The sequence below is a fragment of the Notothenia rossii genome, assembly GCF_949606895.1.
Source record: "Notothenia rossii genome assembly, chromosome: 9".
Taxonomy (NCBI): Eukaryota; Metazoa; Chordata; class Actinopteri; order Perciformes; family Nototheniidae; genus Notothenia; species Notothenia rossii.
Window position 1 is genome coordinate 32,294,479 of NC_136907.1, and position 19,694 is coordinate 32,314,172.

At 43.4% G+C, this 19,694-nt stretch overlaps 1 protein-coding gene and 1 long non-coding RNA gene across 2 annotated transcripts in view; one reads left to right on the forward strand and one right to left on the reverse strand.

Moving 5' to 3' along the window:
• The window catches only part of opcml (opioid binding protein/cell adhesion molecule-like), a 641,537-nt gene that overhangs the window by 36,370 nt on the left and 585,473 nt on the right, over positions 1-19,694 (forward strand). The window lies entirely within an intron of this gene.
• LOC307020360 lies at positions 2,699-11,001 on the reverse strand. The gene is made up of 3 exons (XR_013802852.1): positions 8,376-11,001; positions 7,514-7,542; positions 2,699-3,930 (listed from the first exon to the last, which is right to left on the reverse strand). It is a non-coding gene; the product is annotated as an uncharacterized lncRNA (long non-coding RNA).

Below are 19,694 nucleotides of genomic sequence, written 5' to 3' on the forward strand. Positions count from 1 at the left end.
CGTTTCATATATGTAAATAAAATCCAAATACGGAAAAAAGTTTTACATGTGTATTTTTGATCCTCACATATTTGTTTAAATCCTCTGCACCTGCAAACACAAACCGCTTTCTGTGCATGGATCGCTGTGCATTCGTGTGTGGGTTTTTTGAGACTCCCCTGACTTTTATTTTGTAATTATATAATTATATAATACTTGTAATAATGGTGCGTTCACACCGGACGCGATGCGAATAATCGCTCAAGTTTCTTGCCGGCTGTCAGCTGTTTACTCGCCTCATTCCTCTGAGTCAGCTTCTCGAGCCGTATCTGGCCATGCAACACTTATACTGTATTCCGAAGCAGTCGCGGACTGGCCATCGGGAGATTCGGGACGTACCGAAGTGGGCCGGTCGGGCCACTCCGATCTGCCCACCTCGGTACCGGCAGGGGCGGACTGACCATCCTAAGTTGCTTTGACAGGCGACAGAGGTCCACCGTTTTCCCGCAGCAAGGCTCCCCCCGTTCACTGTCTAGCACCCACGGGAAGTGGCGCTGTACCTTAATAATATAAAAGCATGTATTTGCGTGCATTTCTTGTTCGGAAAGTGACAATGTAGGCTACTGAGAGTGGAGGGTTCCTGAGATTAGTGCCTGTAGGCAGGCTCCATGGACAGCGCAAAATGCGTACATGAAGCGCTACGTCATGAACGCAAGAAATCATACCCTCGTGGGGGCGCGTTCATGTGATTGGCTTAGAATTGAGGAGACAGCTGATTGGCTATAGAAAAATTACAAGTACCAATTGGCTGCAGGAGGAGGAGTCAAATATTGTTGAATAATTGTAATTTTTACCATGAAAATCATACATGTTCTTGTTTATTAACATGTGAGGAACTATATAATTTGTTCTGAAAGCAATTAAATAATTCAAGTTTTCAAATAACAGCCCTTTTATAAATGTCCATTCTAGTGGACGTCAGGACCATCTTCATGGACTTTATGACTTAATATTGTTGCAGGAGACGGAACTGAAGCAGACATTTTCTGTACCTGATAGTTCAGGGAGATTCAGATGTTGAGCTCTCAGATGATGAGAGAGATGATGATTTCACACCTGGGATAGAAGAGGGTCAAGAAGAAGGAGGGGAAAGATGCAGGAAGCTCCATGAGCGCACAGATACAGACAGAGAGACAGATAGGGACGAGCTGGAAAGACATTGCCCTCTGTGGGCCAAGAGTAGCACATATGTCTTATTGTTGTTTTTATTTTAAGTGGAGCCATGAAAACTGAGAATTGCCTCAGGAATGCCAGCTTTGTTTCTATGAGCATGGTCAAATGGAGACCACATGTCCATAAAACTAGTCAAGATGACCCTACAGCCCGTGCCGACTAGAGTCAATGAGGTACTTTTCCCACTACATTGACTACAAAGTCTTTGAAAATCTGGAAAGAATCACCAAAAACCAAACTAGTTTTTTAGTGACCAAATAAACAGCAATGTTCAGATCAATTACTTATTCATGTTTTAAATAAAGTTGAATGTATTATTGTATTAATATCACTCTATAACCATAATACGTTACATAGTCTATCTGTTAATTCTGGCTGTCTTTTCAAACTAATATGGTCCCGACGTCCTCTGGACATACTGTAACATTTTAAAATAAAATATAATAAAAAAAGTCTAAATTGCAAGATGTTTTTTTTAACCATAAATAGGTAGGAAATCACAAAAAAAAGGAAAATGGAAGACACTTTTTTTCCTCGGGTCCCAAGAGGCTATTTCCCTTTTTAAGGGTACAACACAACATCAATATCCCTCTTCTTGCTGCTTAAAAGTAAGTGCATGAGTCTGAATAGGTGAAATTGAATAAAAATCCTATTTCAAATAATCTTGATATTATAGACTCTTTGATATGGTCTTTGATGCGTCTGTCTCCCACAGTCACCACTGAAAAATGCTCATCAATCAAAGGCAACTGATCTTTTGTGAAAGCGTCCAGAGACTCCTGAGAGGAACACCTCAATCTCAGCCATGTTATTTTACAAAAAACAAACAAAACACAGAAAAAACCACCTTTACAATGGTGATCAACCGAGCAAACCCACCTTACAGCACAAACAGAGGGACCAGACAGACACAACAGCCTTTATTCATGCGCACATTGAGGATTAATCCTACATTTGGATTGGAGTTTTCCCACTATCTACTCACCATCGCACTGACTAAGCTACCCCCTATAGTCTTCATGCGGCTACTTGTGGTGGATACTTATGCAGTGGAGACTGCCGGCACAGCAGAGCGTCTAGCGAGCTAGCAATCCTTCTGAAGCAGCGGCCATGCTCCCAAGCCCAAGCTTCAACCACTTTCGCCGCAACACTACACACACTCAGCTCAAAGGGGGATCCGCTACACCCTATCCGGGGAAATCCTGCACCGCTTCACTCACAATGCACAAACAAACTCACTTGTCAGCTAGAGCGAGCTGATACCATCCAAAAACAACCAGCACCCAAACTCCTTCACAAAGTATAATACAACACAACAGAACTCAAAACTATACAAAGTATAACTTACGCAAACTGTGTTCTCAATTATTATTTCCCAACAACACAGGAACACAAATGATCCGGCCACGAGCGCGCGCTTCAAACTAACTTTTTAGACCCTCCAGAAAAACGCGATTCCGCGATCGCAGAATTTACCGCATAGTCATCAAAATGGCGCAGATTTTTAAAAGGCCGCATATTTATCAAAAGGCCGCATAATCCCGCATTTTTCCACACAAAGTTGAGAAAAAAAAAAGTTAACTCGTCTTGACGTGACGTCATCAGCTCGCGCATCACAGAATGTAAACAACACTGTATAGAGTGAACGTGTGGAGCTCACACGATAGAGAAAACACCAAGATGAAAAAATCTAATCCATCTCATTTACCGACGAACATTTCTACTAAAGACCGGGCAAAAAGTGGGGGGAAAATATTCTGCACCCTGTGCAACTGTGTGTTGGAGCATAAGAGAAAATCGACGGTGACGACCCACTTTGATTCATTCAAACATTCGAAAATGCTTTCTGCTGCTGCGGACAAGAAAGCCAAACAACTCACGTTCACCGAGGCATCAACCTCCAAAACCCTTTCGAGGGCTACAAGAAACGAAGTGAGTAGCCTACAAGATCGAAGCTGGTCAGATCACGAACGAGTAAATGAAAACAGAATGAGGCGGAGAAGTGTGTGTGTGTGTGTGTGGGGGGGTGTGTGTGAGATTAAAATAGCCCAATTGCTTTTACAATAAATAAACATTGAATGTGTTTAATTGAATAGTAAAGGGGTTTAACGTTAGTGGCAGGTTGTGTGTGAGAATAAATAAGACAGCCCAATATTTAAAAAAATTGTTATTCTTTTTTCCCGCATATTTAGCAACTTTCCGCATATTTCGCAATTTCCCGCAATTTCACCGCATAAAATCACATAAAAACCCTGCATGTTTAATCGCATAATCAAGGAATTTAGCCCGCATAATCAAGGATCTTTGCCCGCGTTTTTTACTGGAGGGTCTAACTTTTGCGCACACAACCACCAACTCCTAATCTAGCTCATACACACGCCAGGCTACAAACACACTTCTTTCCAAAACTGATACTAAAACATCTATGCCTAGCTGTTTAAATCAAAATGACAAAAGGATGGGAAAATAAACGAGGTACGGGTTGAGTAATGTATTTATTGTAACTAAACAATCTAAGGAAGCAACCAGTAGTGTGGATATGTGAGCATGATGTAGTGCAGAGTGTTGTATGCCAAAAACAAAGAGGATGCCGAACAAATTACAAACAGGTAGCAGTACCCAGGAAGGAGGAGGCCAGCAGAGAGAGAACTCCAGACTCTGGAGCAGGGCTTTAAACCCCGGCAGTGAAGCAACCAGGTGCTCCCAATCAAGTGTCACCTTCAAATACAAAAAGGAGAATTGTTAGGTAACACACTACTGGGAGGAGTAAGGCTGAGGTCATCACATATATATATATATATTATATATATATATATATATATTATATGTTTTGATTATAATTATTGATGCATTAAAGTGTTATCAAAGTTGGTAAAGGTGCAGCTATAGTTTTAATGACTTCGTATACTGCAGGGTAGCTTGTGAATTTACTCCAGGTGTAGCTCATTTTTTAAAAATGAGTAAAAACAAAAATCGACCAACAAAGCTTGTAGCATAATCTACGATCTGACGTCTAGATGGAGTTAGAGTCCAGTATTTAAAGCCACGCTGACACCAGATCCATCTCCTGTAATCAAGCACACACACAACAGAGAGAGAGATTCCTGGCTAGGAAGAAGAGGAGGAGAAGCAAATATGCTATCCATCAACAACTACACAGAAGCAGTTGTTGGCAATGATAAGGAAAGGTATGACCACTGCCCTCCCCCGACACACCAAATTCTCTCTCTATCAGAGAGCCATGTTGACGATGCTGTCAACATGGCCCTTCACTTCCTCCTCCAGCACCTGGACACAGCAGGAACCTACGCCAGGATCCTGTTTGTGGACTTCAGCTCTGTCTTCAACACCTTCATCCCGGCTCTGCTGCAGGACAAGCTCTCCCAACTGCACATGCCCGACTCCACCTGCAGGTGGATCACAGACTTCCTGTCTGACAGGAAGCAGCTCGTGAGGCTGGGGAAACACGTCTCTGACCCCTGGACCATCAGCACCAGTTCCCCTCAAGGCTGCGTTCTTTCCCCTCTGCTCTTCTCCCTGTACACCAACAGCTGCACCTCCAGTCCCCAGTCTGTCAAGCTCCTGAAGTTCGCAGAAGACACCACCCTCATCGGACTCATCTCTGGTGGGGGCAAGTCTGCCTACAGGTGGGAGATGGACCATCTGGTGACCTGGTGTGGAGAAAAACACCTGGAGCTCAACGCTCACAAGACAGTGGAGATGCGTGTGGACTTTAGGAAGGACGCAGCTCCACCCGCCCCCATCACTCTTACCTCATTCACACCAACGGTGTTTCAGGGCCGGTTCGGAGCTGGAGCTTGAAAAGTACCGGGTTTCCCTCTTCACACCGCAGCGGAGCAGCCTCTTAGCTCCGGAATCTGGTTAATTTCGAGCATCAAAAAATTGTCCGGCCAGAGCAAAAGCACCACATACGTCACGCTCACGTCGAGGCGGGGGCAGGGGAAGGGGCGGGATCAACTCCTGAACAACAACAAAAAGCCAGCGTTTTATCCAGTTTGTACACAACGATGGAGAAACTTAACAAGCAGCAGTGGTCCACTGAAGAGACCAGCGACCTACTGGGAGTCTGGTCTTCCGAAGAGGTACAGAGGAAGCTGGAGCAAAATCGGCCATTGTTGTTGTCGTCAGCTGTAAGGGGTTTCCGGACGGTTTGGCTTTATGAAGCAGGCACGCAAACGGTTACGTCATGACGCCAACAATGACGCAATGACGCAGCACCAGTCGGACTCTGGGCTGTGTGAAAAGAACCGGAGCTAAACCGAAGAACCGGTTCTGAACCTGAAAAGCTCTAGCACGGAGCTTGAACCGGAGTTGCGTTGGTGTGAATGAGGTATCTGTGTGACTCCCCATTAACTGCTGTGGAGTCTTTCCACTTCCTGGGCACCATCATCACCCAGGACCTCTCATCAAAAAAGCACAGCAGAGGATGTTCTTCCTGATGCAGCTGAAGAAATTCAACCTGCCAAAGACTATAATGGTGAACTTCTACACCTCCATCATCAAGTCCATCCTCACCTCCTCCATCACCATCTGGTACGCTGCAGCCACAGCTAAGGATAAGGGCAGGCTGCAGCGTGTCATCCGCTCTGCAGAGCACCACATGCACACCTCCAGAACCCTGAGGCGGGCAGGGAAGATAGTGGCCGACCCCTCCCACCCTGGACACAAACTGTTCACCCCCCTCCACCAAAACCTCTCGCCACCTGAACAGTTTCTTCCCCTCCTCTACCAGCCTCATCGACAAGGCCCGTCCCCCCCACTGACACTTTAGCTCAGCCACATAATAGACTCACGGCTGGAGGGCAAGGTACACAGGACCCAAATGCAGAATGGACGGACATTCCGGGGCAAAGCAGAAGCCGAGAAGGGGGACTCGGGCGGACGGCCCGGGGGCAAAGCAGAGGCTGAGAAGGGGGACTCGTGCGGACGGGCCGGGGGAACAGCAACAGAGCAGGGAAGTCCGTGGCGGTGAAACTCAGATGGCCGAAGACAGGGGTGAAGGCCTCGTCGGGGTAAATTAGGGGGCCGGACTCGAGGGAGAAGGCAGCGGCTGGGAAAGTCAGGGGGCCGGGCTCGAGGGCGAAGGCATCGGCTGGGAAAGTCAGGGGGCCGGACTCGAGGGCGAAGGCCGTTGCTGGGGCAGACCGGGGGCTGGATTCGAGGGCGAAGGCCGTGGCTGGGGCAGACATGGGGCCGGGCTCGAGGGCGAAGGCCGCGGCTGGGGATCTCGGGGGGCCGGGCACAAGAACGGGCAAGAAGGCGGCGACGGGACAGCTCCAGAGGACGGGCAGGAAGGCAGTGCCGGGACAGCTCCGGAGGACGGGCAGGGAGACGGCGTAGGCCGCGATGGGGCCCCTCCGGTGTAAATTGATGTAACTCCACCTCAAATGGATCATCTGCTGGGTCCATCTTTGGTGAGATTATTCTGTCACAGCTGGAGGGCAAGGTACACAGGACCCAAATGCAGAATATCGAAATCCAAAATACTTTTATTGCGGAACTAGCAACAAAGTAAATCAGGCAAGGCAAAACACAAAAATCCCTCTGAACAAAAACCTTCCAACAACATCAATAATCTCACAAAGACAGACAGAAAAACCAGAACTTAAATGCACACAAGACTAATCACACAAACAAGAGACAGGTGAGGAGGGAGGAGAAAACACAGGTGCACAAGGTGAACACAATCAGGTAATCAGGTAGGAGGGAACACAGAGACAGGAAGCAACAGGCAAGACGGGGGGTGAATACAGAGACAGGAAACCAAAGACTGAACTAGACATGGCAAAAAACACAACACAGACAGATCGTGACACCCTATCCATTACAATAATGCACACAATGCACACAAATATTTTGTATTACTGCCAATTTTTATTCCATATTGTATTCCTCTATTCTATTCCATTCCATTGCAATGTAAATACTGTTATATTTGACTACATTTGGAATAATTAAAAATATTTTTCTAGTTCTCTACCTGTGTTTTTAATTCTTGTTGTTATGCACCACGACACCTAGTCAAATTCCACGTACGTGTAAACCTACCTGGTAATAAACCTGATTCTGATTATGATGCATAGCCTTATTGTCACGACAGCTATCTGGTATGTTTTCATGGTGTGTGCAGTACCCCAAATACAACAGTATGACTCATTCATATCCTATACCTCAGTTTATTAAAAATAAAACATACATGGGACTTATACAGATGGTGACACAAGCTGGTAACAACGGAATTGGCAAAAATGCTAGAAACCAAATGTCTTAAGGTACATACTTGGACTGCCACCAGCCTGATCCCATTCCCTGATGGGGGAGAGGAGATGAGAAGAGGAAGCAGTTAGATCAGCAGCAACACACCTCACATCATAAAGCAGCTGAAAAATATTAAGGTCTATCATTTCAGCAGACTGAGCCTAATGTGTAGAGTAAAGCCAGTATATCGCTCCTGACAAGAAAAGTTTCAAGCACTGGGCTTTTGAGTGCAGGGAAACTGGTCAGAGCCATTGAATCTACCCACTGGAAACATGAGGCTTTGTGAGTGCATCAAACCAATATGATGGAGGATGACCCCACCTCAGGCTTAGCTAAGTTTGTTTAGCTGTTATGTTTGCCAGAAGTGTTTGACTTGTGTCTGTCAATGCACATGTCTGTGTTTGTTTGCTGCATGGTGTGTGTATGGGTCAGAATTTCTAAGTCTAAGAACAGGAACTGGCTTTCTGTTTGATCACAGATACAGTAAGAGACACTGTGTGTCCATTATAGTTCTGAGGTCATTATTTATTGATGAAGCAACAATTGTATCAAGAACAGACATAGAAACACACACATGTACACAAACACCTCCCTCCATTACATCATCAGGACAGCTAAGGACTTTACTAAAAGACCAGCCCTGAGCTGAATGTGAAGGACATAAACACACACACACACACACACACACACACACACACACACACACACACACACACACACACACACACACACACACACACACACACACACACACACACACACACACACACACACACACACATATATACACTATCGTGGCAGGAGAGTAGTAAGCTCTGATTTGATTAACTAATTGCTAATTTATATACACTGCAACTCTCTTTTAAAAAAAAATACTGACCCACATTTTACATATAGTACCACAACTGTGAAAATACTACGTCGTCAAGTGTAAAGGACCTTCTGTTCTCATGTCATCCCCATCAGCCGGGCCTGTTTCTCTTTCCGCTGTCACATCTCATTTGGTGTTTTGATGCCTTCAGCAGTGCAGTCACCGCTCCTCCACACTGTGTCACTGCTTTTGGTGCTGCTCGGACTTCCTCTGGGCAATGACGCGGTCATATTCGTTAAAGAAGAACATCTTCCACTGGGCAAAGTCATAAAGGATGAACGAGAGGATTAGAAGGCTTCTGGACAAGTGCTACTGGTCTTATTCCGACATACTAGCTCAGGCCTATTTTAGGTTCACTGTTGTAGTTTTGGTTAAAAGCTGGATAGATACAGTTTGGCTTGAAGCAGGATAACATTTACATATACAAAAGTTCACACATGTATTAATTAAATACAGCATAAATCTGTGTTAAAAGCATGAGTTCATAGTTAGTTCACAAATCACGGTTTCATCAATGTTTTCAAACCCGTTTTGGTCTTCCTATGTGATAATAATAAGAAATGCCTCAAAGCATTGGTAAGCACATATGATAAAGGCCTGGCTGTTGCAGAAAATGTAAACACACATGATAGCAAAACAAAATCTAAATGCTTTAATATATAACATTTGAAACAACTAAAGTAATAATACATTGACCAAACAACTAAGAAATGTATGCCATCATCTTATCAATGATTAAAAAGACCCTATTCTACTCATGTTCAGGTTCATATCAGTATGTAGTGTCTATACTGTGACACGTCCCCATGCTTTAATGTTCAAAAAGCTCTCTATTTTTCTCATACTGCCTGTGCTGCAGCACCTCTTTTCACCCTCTGTCTGAAACGAGAGCCCAGTCTGCTCTGATTGATTAGCTGGCCGGCTCTGTTGTGATTGGCTGACTCAGAAATGTCCCAGCCCTTAGTTCTTTACTTCATGATGAGTCTGTGTCAGTGGGTCTGGTCCCTCATCCTTGGTCAGGAATGTGTGATGGTCATCAGGGGTTGAGGTTCTAAACATGAGGAGCTTTTTGATTAATATTGTTTTATCAGTTTCTGCTGGCCTGTATTCAGATACCATAATATGATCTATTTAGAAATCTGTATTTTATTTAGTTTTATTCAGCCCCAAAAATGTGTGTCGGTGTTCCATTGCAGTTGACCTGCCACTATAGGTCCTATCGCTTACTTGCACACTCTTTCACTTCATATTGTTGTATTGTTACTAGGGCCGGGACTCGATTAAAAAAATTAATCTAATTAATTACAGGCTTTGTAATTAATTAATCGCAATTAATCGCATTTTGAATCACATATAAATATTTGACCTGAGAACAGTGAGAAGCAATTTTTTTCACATGGATTTTAGTATACCATTGAATAATGACTGAATACATAAGCTTAAGCAACAAAACATTGTTAATTTCTTTCAAGGATGTACTTCACCAAGACCAACAGAAAAGTGCAATTTTTGCCATAAAGTGTAGCAATAGCATATTTAGGAATATAGTACATTTCAGAGATTCAGGTAGCCTATAGGTAGGTAAACCTTCTGTAAACTATAATACTTTGTTTTTTAAGTATAACACAATACTTTCAAGTACATTCAGAACATTGGAAACCCTGACTATTAGAAAACATCTCTCTGTTGCTTCGGAGGCCATAACAGACTTTGTTGATTTACCAACAGTTGATTTAAAAAATCTAATCAATTTCAGTCCAACTCTCTCAATAACCTTGGCCAAAACAATAAACAGTTCAACATAAAGTGCCAGTTGCACCAACAACATAATAAATAGTTCAACATAAAGTGTACTGTACCATTTAAAATAAAATAAAAAAGTGCCAGTGATTGACCTCAATCCCTCCTATTCTTCCAATATCCTGATGAAAAATAAAATCTCTCTGTTGCATAGGCCACTGTTTGATCAACGCGAATTGGGTGTGGGTCCTTGTACTCCGAGTCGGGCTAACGTCCACGCTAGCTTCCACGCTAGCTGCTATAGGTTTTGCATTGAGGTGATACTTGAGGCTTGATGTGCTGCGGTGATACGCAAATTCCTTTTTGCATAATTTGCAAACAACCGTGCTCTTATCGACGCTTCCATCCGTCCGTTTTTTAAAACAAAAGCTCCCATCCACGGGGCCAACCAAAGCGGTCTCATCAGCTTGTTCGTTCACGTTTGACTATTGTTCACTGTGGTTTGTTGTTGTTTGAAGTCATGAACGTTAGTTGGTGCTCCAGTATAATCGGTACCCCTGAAACTCATCCAGTGAGAAACGTTCCGCGGTGCAAAAATAAGTGCGATTAAAATGCGTTAATTTTTGCGTAATTAATTCATCTTAATTAACGCGTTAAAGTCCCGGCCCTAATTGTTACATATGTCATCACCCAACTCAACCCAAGGAAAAGGACAACTAATGGTATCTTGACCTTATCTCTTTATTTATGGTTATGGTAATAACACTAAAAGGGAACGCCCACCAAAATGCTTAAAGCCCAACTTGAACAACAGCTGCAGCATAATTCAATGTATCGTTGGATTTGAAGACTTGTAAAAGAATGATTTAAGATATTTTGTTTAACTTGTTTTTGTTGCACAAAATCTCCAACCTCACAATTGTCAGTAATGAGTATGTAGCAGACCTTTTAAAGATGTCATCATCCAGTGTGAAAAAGTCACAGAAAGAGAAATGGGGACACACGATGATGACATACTAATGAGCACAGGCAGACCATGGATTAATGTTCAAATTCATCAAATGCAATAACCTTTATTGTGTTATTAGTTTTTTCCTCAATTTTGACATTATTCAGGGATTGAATTTCCGTAGTGTGGGAATTTACTAAATAAAACAATTTGATGAGGAATTTCTTGTATACATTGAGGGACTTTATGGTGATTTTCTGTTTTTGTCCAACAAAAGTAATGCTACAATTCCTGGCAGAACTTTTACCTACCGATGTGCATTGAGATTAAAAAACACGATAAAAACCAACATGGTCTGAAGTTGGTCTTTATACTGTACTTCTTATGTTACTGAGGTTATTGTGCAACTCAATTTTGACAGAATAATAACTGGTGACTTCTAGAATTGTGTGAGTATCATTCTGTTTTTAGACTTCTCTGTTTCAGTGTGTGTACTCTGTATAAATGCTCTGTAGTTGATCTGACTGAAATTGTGATTTTAAATCTCAAAACCGCTACAGTATCTGTCAGGCAGAAACTTGGGACAAGTAATTTGACTGAAACGTTAAAACTGAACTAACTGACTGCTAGGATTAAACTTTGATTTAAACATTTTTAGAATACTAAGAGCTTTATTGAGTAGGTGTAACTCTATTAAGGGTTAAACTCATAACTTTATAACTTAGGGTTTAATGTAATTGGAAAACCATTGTGACACTGAAAATACAATAACAACTCAGGAGGGAAACTGTCTAGATTTCCTTTTGAGGGCCACCAGCTGCAGAGAGTTAACTAATTAAAGGGGCGTGGCCCCAAAGCTGTGAGAACTCAGCAATCAGGTATCCATTTTAGGCAGCACTTTCCTGGAGCGTCAGACATTAGAGTCCTGTTGGAGTCAAAGACTGACGAAGACATTAGAGTCCTGTTGGAGTCACGAGGGAGGCAAAGAGGAGGCAAATCCTACTTTGATTGAGCTAAGTATCTCTAGTATTTTATTTGGTTTTCTAGCCCCTCATGCTATAATCATGTGTATTTTCTCCATTCCTGTTTATGTGTCTTCCCGCAATTATCACTGGCCCCGTGTATCTCCTAATCGATATAACCGGCCTGCTCTCGTCTATCCCACATGCTCCACTGAGATCAAACATCTAGTTTCAGGGGGCCTGTGGAACTGCCAGTCAGCTGTTCCTAAGGCTGACTTCATCTCTGGCTACGCTTCCCTGCAGTCTCTGGATTTCCTTGCTCTCACGGAGACCTGGATCACTCCATCCAACACATCCACCCCAGCCGCTCTCTCCACAGCATATTACTTCTCCCATACACCCAGACCCTCTGGCAGAGGAAGTGGCACTGGTCTCCTGCTCTCTCCCAACTGGAGCTTTTCCCTCTTCAAGCTACCTAACTTCACTCCTTCCACCTTTGAATTCCATGCCGTCACAGAAACCCATCCTATACAATTAACCATTGTTGTTCTCTACCGTCCACCAGGCGCCTTGGGGGACTTCTTGGAGGAGTTAGATAATCTCCTTTCACACATCCCTGAAACTGGCCCTCCCGCTGTACTTCTCGGAGACTTCAACCTCCAGACAGGGAAGATAGCTGAACTAACATCTCTTTTAACCGCCTTTGCTTTCTCACTGTCTCCATCCCTACCAACTCATAAAGCTGGCAATGTCCTTGATCTCGTATTCTCAAGGAACTGCACTACTTCTAACCTCTCTGTAAACCCGCTTTACACATCCGATCACTTCTTCATTTCCTTCTCTCTACCCCTTTCCAAACATAACAAACTAATCTCTTCTAATTCTGAGCCTGTTCGCCGTAACCTCCGTTCCCTCTCCCCCTCTACCTTTGCCTCATCGGTGCTCTCAGCTCTCCCTTCCTCTCCTCTGATTCGTTCCAACTCCTGCCTCCAAACTCTGCTGCATAAACTCTCCTCTCTACTCTCTCATCCTCTCTGAACTCTCTCTGTCCTCTCACATCTCTGCAGGCTCGTCAGTCCCCCTCCACACCATGGCGACCTCCTAACCTATCAGGCTCTCCTCTCCTCTCCTCTTTCTCTGCTTCCATCTCTTTTTTCAGGCAAAAAGCACTTTCTTTCAAGATAAGTTCCAATCTTCCTATTCCAATCCCCAAAAACTCTTTCCCATCTTCTCCACCCTCTTGGACGCCCTCAAAGCCCCTTCCCCCTCCTCCCTTCTGTCAAGCGACTTTGTTAACCACTTTGAAAAAAAGGTTGATATTCGCTCTTCATTTTCTGACTCACCTTTACTCACCGCTGGGTCACCAGACCCACCTTTCACCCACACACTTGTCAATAACCTCCTTCTCCCCTCTCTCTCCAAGTGAGGTTCTTACCCTCATTACCTCTGCCCGTCCTACCACCTGTCCGCTGGACCCTATCCCTTCAAACCTCCTTCAAACTATCGCTCCTGATATTCTACTGTTTCTCACCCATTTCATCAACACTTCTCTAACTTCTGGTCACTTTCCAAACAGTCTCAAGGAGGCAAGAGTAAACCCTCTCCTAAAGAAACCCACTCTCAACCCATCTGATGTTATAAACTACAGGCCTGTCTCTCTCCTCCCGTTCCTGTCTAAAACACTTGAACGCGCGGTCTTTAAACAACTCTCCTTTTATCTCCATCAGATCAACCTTCTGGATCCGCACCAGTCTGGTTTCAAGGCAGGTCAGTCAACATAAACTGCCCTCCTTGCTGTCACTGAGGAACTGCACACCGCTAAAGCAGCATCCCTCTCCTCTGTCATCATCCTTTTGGACCTGTCTGCTGCATTCGATACGGTGAATCATCAGATCCTCCTTCGCACTCTCCAAGAGCTTGGAGTTTCAGGCTCTGCACTTTCCCTCCTCACCTCATACCTCAAAGACCGCACCTACAGGGTAACTTGGAGAGGGTCCGAGTCCGACCCTTGTAAATTAACCACAGGGGTCCCTCAGGGCTCTGTTCTTGGTCCCCTCCTCTTCTCCTTGTACACAAACTCGCTCGGATCAGTCATTAGCCCGCATGGTTTTTCATACCACTGCTACGCTGACGACACCCAATTAATTCTGTCCTTTCCCCGCTCAGAGACCCAGGTCGTCGCACGCATCTCTGCTTGTCTACCTGACATCTCTCAATGGCAGTGGCGGTTCTACAGGGTGGCACGGGGTGGTAGCTGCCACCTCAGAAAATGCCTTGCCACCCCATCTTCCACCCCAGTTGGCAGCTTTGTTTTGAAAGAAAAGTTGTGGCTCATCGGGCATTTATGAGAGAAAATCTCTAATGTCCGAGTGCAAGTGAATGCAGCACAAGACGCGCCTTGTAACCCCTCCCCCGGCCCTGGCGCCAGCCTGGAAATATGATTGGCGGCGATTTCCTTTGAACGGGGGGACAGCAAAAAAACGAGAAGCATTTCGGATCCAAGTAGACGGAAGGAATGAGGTATTTGCGGTCTACAATGACAGAGAAGAGACTGTCAAGTTTGGCTGCAAGGCAAGTTTATTTATATAACACTTTTCTGTACGCTTTACAAAACAAATTAAAATACTTTTTAGGAATACATACAGTAAAAACACATATATAATGGCATATTACAACAGGCATTACAAAGCAAATATAATAAAAATAATAAAAATAAACACCACAGGTATACAATACATGTTTAAAAGGCATACTGTAGTGCGAATATGAGCAGCTCAATTAAAAGCAGCGGCAAAGAGATATGTTTTTTGTCTCGATTTAAAAATAGTAAGCGTTTCTGCGGACGTGCATGATTTGGGTAGTTTGTTCCAGATTGTTGGGGCATAATAGCTAAATGCTGCCTCTCCATTTTTTGTTTTTACTCTCGGAACCGATAGCAGTCCTGTCCCAGAAGACCTGAGGCACCTTGATGGCTCCTAATTATGTAGGAGTTCATCAATATACTTTGGTCCTAAACCATGTAATGATTTTAAAAACTAGCAATAGTACTTTAAAATCAATCATTTGGCCGACTGGAAGCCAATGTAAAGATTTCAGAACCGGACTGATGTGATCCACTCTTTTAATGTTAGTGAGGACACGTGCAGCAGCGTTCTCAATCAGCTGCAGCTTTCTGATGGATTTTTTTGTCAGCTCTGTGAATACACTATTGCAGTAGTCGAGTCTACTATAAAAGCATGGACAAGCTTTTCTAAGTCCTGTTGTGACATTAGTTTTTTAATCCTTGATATGTTCTTCAGGCTGTTCTCAGCATTGAATCAAAATGCACCATAGCTTTAAATCTTAATAAGTTTGTGAGGCGTTTTGCTGAGCAAGATGGTAATCGCCACATTCAGCTGTTATAGGCATGCCAACTTGATGCTCTGCTCACGGATGACTCGATGAGCATAATAAACTGTTAAGATGATGACCTTACGTGTGTAAATATATATTTTTTCTGTTTTAAGTCCTGAGAAAGTGAAATAAGACAGTGTGTAAAACTTCACTGCCCAACCAAAAAAAAGTAACCACTTTCATTTAACTAGGCCAGTAGGTAAGGACTTTCCACTGGAAAATAACCTACTGCAGCGATGTTTATGTTTGAGCTGAATACACGTTTTTTTAACCCTAACTGATGCAGTTAGTCACTTCTTTAATGTTTGTTCTTTCTGATGTAAAGTCAAGGTTGTAACTGTTTGCAATGAAGTTCTGTGGCGCTGAACTGTTCTTTTGATTATTTTGATATATGATAGTAATTACTTGTCTTTCAAATTTGAAGGAGGGTGAGCAAGCATCTTTTGGAACATTCATCATTACCTCCTCCAAAAAATATAGTTTTTTTAATAATAACACTGAATATGTGAATCATAACAGTGATTGACAGCTAATATCATATTCATTTAGACAAACATCGACAAGACAGTTAATTAATATATTTATTGCAGCAGTCTGCATATATTTGGTACCCCTGCTGGTCTAAGAGTCAGACAAACTAATTCAGTTATTGTTTAGTTAAAATTCATTAAAACCCTCTATGGTACGCACTATGATGCCATTTGTGAACAAAATGTTTGGAGTGTTTTTTTGTCATATAATAGACCAAATAAACATACTCTTAAGACATTTCAAATAAATAATTATTTGGGGGTACTTTTTGGGGTGTGTTGCCTTGAGGCAACACTGTACCATAATGGTAAGTTATGAAAAAAGAGAGTTATTGTTTCAAATTTGAACAAAATGTATTTAAAAACACATGGAAAATACTAAATAGCCTCAACATGTTAAATTGAATGCCAAATAAAATGTGAAATTCTTTATTTTTTATATTTTAACAAGATTACATGTCTGAATGTTGCCTGCAGGCAACATTGTACCATTGTGAAACAACCTTTAGGAATAAATACGCAAAGAGCCTAGGCATCTTTCATCAAACTTTATTGAGCCATTTGACAAAATAGACTCACTATTGTGGAAGTTCATGAAGCAGTTATTGTCAGCAGTGAAGCACAGGTACGTGACACACTTTGATCACTGCACTTTCACCCTTACAGCCAGGGTATTTGCACCGGCCCTTTTTCTCCACCCACACAGGCCATGGTCAGTGTGGTCATGATGCACATGTGTTGATGGCACTGATGAGGAAGAACCTCTGTGCTTCTTCTCAGCCAGGTCTCTGTCAACATTATGAGATGGTCTCCCCCTCTTCTTCAAAACTTTCCTCTCTTTGCAAAGGCAACTTGCAACTTCAGCTTTGAATTTAAGCAGGCTGCACACTTCTTTCTTGGGGATGCCACAGTCCTTGCAGTCCCTGGGGTACAAGAGCCACGCATTCAGTGAAATCCTTCATGTGCTACACGATCTTGTGATGCCACTTCCTTGACCTGATCTTTTTTCTGTAGAGAGCAATCAGCGAGTCTAGAAGATCCACTCCTCCCATACTTTTATTGTATGCATGCACAACACTTGGGCAGGTAACCTGCAATGTTTCTTTCTTTTTATTATCCCATCTTTGCACAGATCGTTGGGTTGGCTTTAACATCAAATGTATCTTGGTTAAATTGTAGAGATCTATGATGAATGGTATGCTTTTGAACAGTTTATACCTAAACACACAATACCACAATATCATGGTGAATCCATAATGGTACGGTGTTGCCTCAAGGCAACATTTACAATTGACCATAATGGTACGATGTTGCCTCCAGGCAACATTTGCATTTTAACAAGTTTCCATTACCTAATTAGCAAATTAAGTATATTAGAAATTAAGGTTTACTCACCTATTATTGTGAATACATTTTTTTCCAGATAAGAAATGCGCAGGAAATTATGTTTTTAGACACATTTCTTGGAGAGAAATGGCTGAGCTGATCCTTGTGGGAAAGGCACCAAACAGGGTCTTCAAATTGGCCGCCAGAGAGTCATGGGACCAATTCAAACACTACTATTGGTTCCTTATGGTCCTGCCTCTTTTTTAAAGTACTGCATCATAATTTGAGATGTATTGTGTGAATGCAAAAGGCAAAAAATGGGTATGTTGCCTGGAGGCAACATCATACCATAGAGCAGGGGTTTTCAAAGTGTGGGTAGGTGAGCCTCCCCTCAGAGTCCATAAGAACAGCCGCGCCCCCCCTCCCAATTATTATTGCTGTTATTATTATTATTATTATTATTATTATTGTTGTTGTTGCTATAATGCAGGGGTATTCAATTGCATTTCAAAGAGGTCCAGTGAGAGAAAATGTAATTAAATGCTCTGTTTTCGCTGTCTACCTTCTGCCATTTGAAATTACTCCGACTGTTTCTCTCCTCTTGTCGTGTCTCTGTGTGTGTTTGAATCTATCGTGCTGACTGCACTGATTTGATTGGCCGAGTAGCGTCACCTCCTTAAAACATTAAACAATAACTTTTTTAAACCTTTTTATTTTTATGTTTTAAACATATTGTATAAAACTCCCCCACTACTTGGACTATTCCTTTCACCCCTCTAGAATAAGCCCGAATGGTCTCAACCATATTGCATCAGTAACGTGCACTTGTTATTATAACAAGATCGCAAGGACACTGGTAGCGATCGGAACATTGAGTGTTGTTCAGTTTGTGTGTTGTGGAACATGCGTGTCCGTGCATGAAAATATACCACACACCCAATTACAATTGCATGTTCAATTCACTAACCTGGAAGTTAATACAGTTGTTAAAGTTGGAACAGCCTGTGGACAGCCATTCTTCCTTGCATGTCAGTCGCCGACACCTTCTTACAGAGGACAGGCACATCTAGCTGCAGCACAACCCATATATTTCCGCACGCCGTGTTCTCAAGACATATTTTTTTTAACATTTTCAACATGGTGGATAAATCCTTATATGCTCCCGGCAACACACTGAACGTCAACTTTGCCTCCTTATTACACTCACCCCTACTTTAGTGGGAACAATGAGTCTGCGTCTTTGATGCACACAGGAATAAACGCAGATCATACTCTGGCTGCAGCCTTTACCGGTACTTGCTTTTGATCAAAGTCAATGCGGAAAACCTGCACTCACACAGGTAGGTGGAGGGGAAGGGAATGAGCACTTTTACAGCCTTTTTGGCGAGGTGGGGAAACTCGGTCTCCACAGACAGCCACAAGTGGGCAAGTGTCACTTTACTCGTCTTTTTCTCGTTCTTTTGTGTCTCACGCTGCGCCTCCCCTGAAGCTCTCTGGCGCCCCCCAGGGGAGGCGCGCCTCACACTTTGAAAACCGCTGCCATAGAGGGTTAAATTAATTCTGCCACCTTATATACAGTATTTATATTTAAGGCTTTACTGATGTGCCAAAATAATGTCACCAAATGTTATTCAGTTAAAATAAATATTGTGGCTTTCCAAGTTAACATTACAGTAATTGATATGACTGCGATTAAATCAGCATATACTTCTGCCAGGGGATGCCACCCCAGAAATTCTCCTGCCACCCTCTTGCCACCCCATGAATATTTGTCTAGATCCGCCCCTGCTCAGTGGATGTCTGCTCACCACCTCAAGCTCAACCTTGACAAGACTGAACTGCTTTTCCTTCCGGGAAAAGATTGTCCCACTCTTGACCTAACAATCAACATCGGCACCTCTATTGTTTCCCCGACTCAGACTGCAAGGAATCTGGGTGTGATCCTAGATAACACACTGTCCTTCACTGCAAACATCGCTGCTACAACCCGCTGCTGGAGATACACTCTTTACAACATCAGGAGAATACGTCCCCAGCTGACCCAGAAAGCGACGCAGGTTCTGGTCCAGGCTTTCGTCATCTCACGCCTAGACTACTGCAACTCCCTCCTGGCTGGTCTACCTGCATATGCCATCCGACCTCTGCAGCTCATCCAGAATGCAGCGGCTCGTTACCTTCCTAAATTCTCCCACACCACGCCGCTCCTCCACTCCCTTCACTGGCTTCCGGTAACTGCTAGAATCCACTTCAAGACAATGGTACTTGCGTACCATGCTGCGAATGGATCTGGCCCTTCCTACATCCAGGACATGGTTAAACCGTACACCCCAGCACATGCACTCCGCTCTGCATCAGCCAAACAGCTCGCTGCACCCGCACTGCGAGGGGGACCCAAGTTCCCATCAGCAAAAACACGTGGGTTTGCTATCCTG